Here is a 7,109-nt window from a genome sequence, read left to right as displayed (position 1 = left end):
CCTCACAGCTCCGTAGGCAAGTACCATGGTCTTGTAGCAGATGCGAGCTTCATCTGGAAGCCAGTGGAGTGTGCGGAGGAGCGGGGTGACGTGAGAGAACTTGAACGGTTGAAGGTTGAACACCAGACGGGCTGCGGCATTCTGGATGAGTTGTAGGGGTTTAATGGCACAGGCAGGGAGCCCAGCCAACAGCGAGTTGCAGTAATCCAGACGGGAGATGACAAGTGCCTGGATTAGGACCTGTGCCGCTTCCTGTGTAAGGCAGGGTCGTACTCTCCGAATGTTGTAGAGCATGAACCTACAGGATCGGGTCACCACCTTGATGTTAGCAGAGAACGACAGGGTGTTGTCCAGGGTCACGCCAAGGCTCTTCGCACTCTGGGAGGAGGACACAACGGAGTTGTCAACCGTGATGGCGAGATCATGGAATGGGCAGTCCTTCCCCGGAAGGAAGAGCAGCTCCGTCTTGCCAAGTTTCAGCTTGAGGTGGTGATCCGTCATCCATACTGATATGTCTGCCAGACATGCAGAGATGCGATTCGCCACCTGGTTATCAGAAGGGGGAAAGGAGAAGATTAGTTGTGTGTCGTCTGCGTAGCAATGATAGGAGAGGCCATGTGAGGATATGACCGAGCCAAGTGACTTGGTGTAGAGCGAGAATAGGAGAGGGCCTAGAACTGAGCCCTGGGGGACACCAGTGGTGAGAGCACGTGGTGCGGAGACAGCTTCTCGCCACGCCACTTGGTAGGAGCGACCGGTCAGGTAGGATGCAATCCAAGAGTGAACCGCGCCGGAGATGCCCATCTCGGAGAGGGTGGAGAGGAGGATCTGATGGTTCACAGTATCAAAGGCAGCAGACAGGTCTAGAAGGACAAGAGCAGAGGAGAGAGAGTTAGCTTTAGCAGTGCGGAGAGCCTCCGTGACACAGAGAAGAGCAGTCTCAGTTGAATGACCAGTCTTGAAACCTGACTGGTTTGGATCAAGAAGGTCATTCTGAGAGAGATAGCAAGAGAGTTGGCTAAAGACGGCACTCTCAATAGTTTGGAGAGAAAAGAAAGAAGGGATACTGGTCTGTAGTTGTTGACATCAGAGGGATCGAGAGTTGGTTTTTTGAGAAGGGGTGCAACTCTCGCTCACTTGAAGATGGAAGGGACATAGCCAGCGGTCAAGGATGAGTTGATCAGCGAGGTGAGGTAAGGGAGAAGGTCACCGGAGATGGTCTGGAGAAGAGAGGAGGGATAGGGTCAAGCGGGCAGGTTGTTGGGCGGCCTGCCATCACAAGTCGCAAGATTTTTTCTGAGAGAGAGGGGGAGAAAGAAGTCAAAGCATAGGGTAGGGCAGTGTGAGCAGGACCAGCAGTGTCATTTGACTTAACAAACGAGGATCGGATGTCGTCAACCTTCTTTTCAAAATGGTTGATGAAGTCATCCACAGAGAGGGAGGAGGGGGGGATTCAGCAGGGAGGAGAATGTGGCAAAGAGCTTCCTAGGGTTAGAGGCAGATGCTTGGAATTTAGAGTGGTAGAAAGTGGCCTTAGCAGCAGAAACAGATGAAGAAAATGTAGAGAGGAGGGAGTGAAAAGATGCCAGGTCCGCAGGGAGTCCAGTTTTCCTCCATTTCCGCTCAGCTGCCTGGAGCTCTGTTCTGTGAGCTCGCAATGAGTCATCAAGCCACAGAGCTGGAGGGGAAGACCGAGCCGGCCGGGAGGATAGGGGACATAGAGAGTCAAAGGATGCAGAAAGGGAGGAGAGGAGGGTTGAGAAGGCAGAATCAGGAGATTGGAGGGAGAAGGATTGAGCAGAGGGAAGAGATGATAGGATGGAAGAGGAGAGAGTAGCGGGAGAGAGAGAGCGAAGGTTGCGACGGCGCATTACCATCTGTGTAGGGGCAGAGTGAGTAGTGTTGGAGGAGAGGGAGAGAGAAAAGGATACAAAGTAGTGGTCGAAGACATGGAGGAGAGTTGCAGTGAGATTAGGAGAACAACAGCATCTAGTAAAGATGAGATCAAGCGTATTGCCTGCCTTGTGAGTAGGGGGGGGCGGTGAGAGGGTGAGGTCAAAAGAGGAGAGGAGTGGAAAGAAGGAGGCAGAGAGAAATTAGTCAAATGTAGACAAAGGGAGGTTGAAATCCCCCAGAACTGTGAGGGGTGAGCCATCCTCAGGAAAGGAACGTATCAAGGCGTCAAGCTCATTGATGAACTCTCCAAGGGAACCTTGAGGGCGATAGATGACAAGGATATTAAGCTTAAATGGGCTAGTGACTGTGACAGCATGGAATTCAAATGAAGAGATAGACAGATGGGTCAGGGGAAAAATTGAGAATGTCCACTTGGGAGAGATGAGGATTCCTGTGCCACCACCCCCGCTGACCAGATGCTCTCGGGGTATGCGAGAACACATGGTCAGACGAGGATAGAGCAGTAGGAGTAGCAGTGTTTTCAGTGGTAATCCATGTTTCCAGTCAGCGCCAAGAAGTCGAGGGACTGGAGGGTAGCATAGGCTGAGATGAACTCAGCCTTGTTGGCAGCAGAACGGCAGTTCCAGAGGCTGCCTGAGACCTGGAACTCCACGTGGGTGGTGCGTGCAGGGACCACCAGGTTAGAGAGGCAGCTGCCACGCGGTGTGAGGCGTTTGTGTAGCCTGTGCAGAGAGGAGAGAACAGGGATAGGCAGAGGCATACTTGACAGGCTGCAGCAGATGGCTACAATAATGCAGAGGAGATTGGAATGAAATGAACTAAACATCTGGGAAAGGAGACAGCGGGGCCTCCCTCACCACAACTCCCAAATATAACTCCCAACTTCCACCTCAGAAACTATAATTGTTGTAAACTACAGCGGTTCAATGTTTTCTAGGAATAGACTAACTTAGTTTATTCAGCTAGCTAACTAGGTGCAGTATTATTTCGTGAAAAACGTCCGGGCAGCTAGTCATAAGACGCCACAACCAGCTAGCATGCCGGACTCCAACAACACGGTTTAGCGCCAATACTCGGCCACAACAAACCACCAGTGTATCAACACGCAAGCAGATCGTTCGTGTCCGTGTCTAACGTTGTGGGTTAGTCCCGACAGCTTGAGCGAGTCCGTCGTCAACTTATTCAGCCAGCTAGTTAGCTAGAATAGTTGTCAAACTAGCTAGCCATTGCTTTCAGACAAAGAAGAACCCCTCCTTTCACGGCACGAACACACAGAGAGAGCCAAACTAACGTTAACTAGTCACCCATGTCCCGAATTCCTTGAACGACTCGGGCTATCAATATGTAAAAAAACAAAACACAAACGTAGGTTATGACTTACCCCTAGCAGCTACTGTTAGCTAGCCAAGTGCAAAGCTAGCCACTGAATTGATTCAGCCAGTTCGCGTCTGTTCGCTCGGTCGTTCCGGCTGTTGTTTACTAGTTGCTATCCAGGTAGCAACAAGCTAGCTAAATTTCAAGCACAGTAGCCACTTGCTACCTAACGTTAACGGTTCAGACAATGAGGTTAGAAAACAGCTGAATGGTAGGCAATTATTGTATGTAATTATTGTAGGCAGCCAGCTGTCTGAAGAACTGTGGGTAAAATCAAAGACCAACATTGGATGCATGAAACACACCAATTTTACCTGTTAGGAAACCATCTGGTGATTATCGTGTTGTGCAAGACCTTAGACTAGTAAACGATGCATTACTTGCTAGAGCACCGCTGGTGCCAAACACTGGTACCATTTTATACCAGGTGCCTCCAGGTAGTTGTTGTTTTTTGGTGATTGATTTGGCAAATGCTTTTTTCAGTATCCCTGTGGCTGAAGAGTAACATGAGTGGTTTTCATTTACGTTTCTTGGTAAAACAAATGGACTTGGACTGTGATGCCCCAGGGGTATGTTCAATCACATGCCATCTTTGCCCAAGAAATGGCTAGGAACCTAGAGGGTTTTGTTGCCCCTGGTGGAAGCATTTTGCTTCAATATTTGATGATTTGTTGGTTTGCTCAAAATCAGAGGAGATAAGTCACGAGGACACTCGGGCATTGTTGATTTTCTTAGCAGAAAATGGTCATAAAGTTTCCTCCAGTAAGATGCAGTTATTCCAGAGCTCCGTTAAATATTTGGGTCATTACATTATTTCTGAGGGTCGCGCCCTCTCCAAAGATAGATGCAATTAAAGTTTTGCCTAAACCTGTTACCAAGCAGCACATGATGTCTTTGTTGGGTGTGGCTGGTTACTGTCATCCGTGGTTGAAAGACTATGCAGAAATAGTTCAACCACTGCAGGATTGTATTTATGGGAGAAAGATAGAGGCGAGTGAAGTTGTGGTCTGGACTGATGAAACTTGTGTCCTCTCTGTTGGAGGCTGTTCAACTCCCCTCGTCAATCTCGGTGATGAAGTGTCAGGCCCATACTCCCTCTATGGATAACATTTCTCCGGGGAATGCCAAGGCTGACTGTGCTGCTAAATTGTCTGCTTCTTCTTCTGTTTCCCCCTTCCTACAGATGGCAGCAGTTCCAGCTCCCACCAACCCTTTCTCTGTTAATGATATCATTGCTTTACAGGCCATGGCTGATGCTTTCAGAAACTCAAGTGGGCGGGGTGCTGTCATAAGGACATCTCGTGTGTATGGCTTGATGTGTGGAGCAGACCTGCCATGCCCCATTGTACATTCCAGTTCCTCGCAAAATTGTCACATGGTCAAGACCATGTGTCAAAAGGAGGGATGGAGGATCTTGTAAATAAATATTGGGGTGCAGTAGGTTTTACTGTGTTTGCAGGAAATTTCAGTAAGACATGCTTGATTTGTATGACAACAAGGCATCCCATCCAAGGCCTGAAGGACCTTTTGAGCAGTTAATGATGGAGTTCATTGAGTTGACCCCTTGTGAGGGGAATAAGTATTGTTTGGTGACTGTTGACATGTTTTCTAAATGGATTGAAGCTATCCCTTGCAGGAGAGCCACAGCGGCTGCTGTGGCGAAAGCACTCGTGAGAGAGATCATACCTAGGTGGGGACTGCCATCAAACATGTATTCTGACAATGGTGGACAGTTTGTGAATGAGATTGTTCAGTCCCTGTCAGAGGCTATGCAGATTGATTTGAGAACACATTGTGCCTATCATCCCCAATCTGGGGGCGCAGTCGAAAGGACCAACCAATCTTTGAAAACTAAATTAACCAAATGAATTGGTGAAACAAGCCTGACATGGGTGAACGTGCTTCCATTGTCACTGATGACGATGAGAGGCAGATCCCCTACAGTCACTGGTCTCTCTCCACATGAGGTGCTGACTGGCCGTCCCTTGCGGATGACAAATACACCTTTTTCCCAGAACAGGTTGTCCCTGCAAGAAATGGAGGAAGGCTTGGTTGAGTGTTGTGTCACCCTTAACAGTGTTCTTAAGACTCTTTTCCCCCGGTTGAAGGCGTCTTTGCTAAATCTAGCAGGTGGAGCTGAACACTGTTTGAACCCAGGTGATTTCATGGTGGTGAAAGACTTCAGGAGAAATAGTTGGAAGGACCCCCGTGGAGAGGCCCGTACCATGTTCTTCTGACCACACCCCACTGCGGTGAAGGTTGCTGAGAGAGATACCTGGACCCACGTGTCGCACTGCAGACGAGTTCCTGATCCAGAAGAAGATGGGGCCTGGTCAGTTCCGGTGGTGCAGTGTGGCCCTCCTCTGTATTAGCACAGTAGTGCTAATAAGAACAGTAGCTTGTCCTCTTGTTGGAGATCTGACAGAGGATGAGAAGAGTCCCGAGCCAAAGGGGCCAACGCAGTCCCGGAGTAGTGGCCCAGAAGTAGATGGTAATGACAGAAGGAGTCCTGAGCCAAAGGAACCAACGCAGTCCCAGAGTAGTGGCCCAGAAGTAGATGGTAATTACAGAAGGTGTCCTGAGCCAAAGGGCCCAACGCAGTCCCAGAGTAGTGGCCCAGAAGTAGATGGTAATGACAGAAGGTGTCCTGAGCCAATGGGGCCAACGCAGGCCTGGAGTAGTGGCCCAGAAGTAGATGGTAATGACAGAAGGAGAACCCTGCTGGGCCCTCACAACCATGAGGACAATTTGTTCTTTTCTAGAGCAGAAATGGTTGCTGACCAGACATCCAAAGAAAAGGACTGTTGGGTGTGTGGGATGGGTCCGGTTAAGGTAGGGGCAGGCTTGCCCCTTATAGGAGTCCCAATAGGGATGAACTTTACTATAGCATTGGCAGGAAAAATTCCTTTTTATACTATGACCAGCAATGTTAAGGTATATAATCAACCCAATTTATCCTATTACCTGAGGCCTGGTAATGTCTCACTCCCGCCCATTTCAGTGGCTGGGGTGATGACTGCCCCTTGGTGTATTAGAGGATATGGAGATCACGATTTGGGTGAATTGAAATGTAATTGTACTATGAATCTTAATGGATCAAATGCTTGCAATTTAACAGTGCTACAGGAGAATGGTCAGACCGATAAGGAACCGTTTAAAATGTGGGTTGACAAACATAGCACAACTCTGAAAGGAGCCCCGAATGGCACCTATTGGCTATGTGGTAAGATGGCTTACTATAGCCTTCCATCAAACTGGGGAGGTACTTGTACTATTGGGTTTTTGGTGACAGCTACGAGAACCGTTCCAGATAACGAAAATGATCTGAAGGCTCTGTTTAGAGACTACAAACTTCCTGGAATGAGGAGAGATAAGAGGTCTCTAGCTGACGTCACTCACACTCAGGCACCAGCCTCCAGGTTCTTTGGGGTGTTTTTCTCTGGGTATGGAGTTGCATGTGCCCTAGACCAAATTTGTGACATCTCTAGACACATAGAGACATTTGGCAATGCTACTAGAAATGCCCTGGAACAATTGAATGGGGAACTAAAAGAATTGCTTAAGTTAGCTCTTCAAAACAGAGAGGCTCTTGACTATATTCTGGCAGGTCAAGGGAGCACATGTGCTGTCATTGATGATGAATGTTGTACTTTTGTACTCCCAGATCACTCTTCTAATGTGACTGATCTTCCAGAAAACATTGCCACTGTTGCTGAGAATCATTCCCCAAAACCAGAGTGGACGCTTGCAACTTGGTTGGAATCCCTGTTTGGAAGTTGGGCATCCCAAATTGCCCAATGGGCTGCAGCATGCATTTT

Source organism: Coregonus clupeaformis, unplaced genomic scaffold (genome assembly GCF_020615455.1).
Source record: "Coregonus clupeaformis isolate EN_2021a unplaced genomic scaffold, ASM2061545v1 scaf0404, whole genome shotgun sequence".
Classification (NCBI taxonomy): domain Eukaryota; kingdom Metazoa; phylum Chordata; class Actinopteri; order Salmoniformes; family Salmonidae; genus Coregonus; species Coregonus clupeaformis.
The sequence above is the reverse complement of the archived record's forward strand: the minus strand, read 5'-3'. Positions refer to the sequence as shown.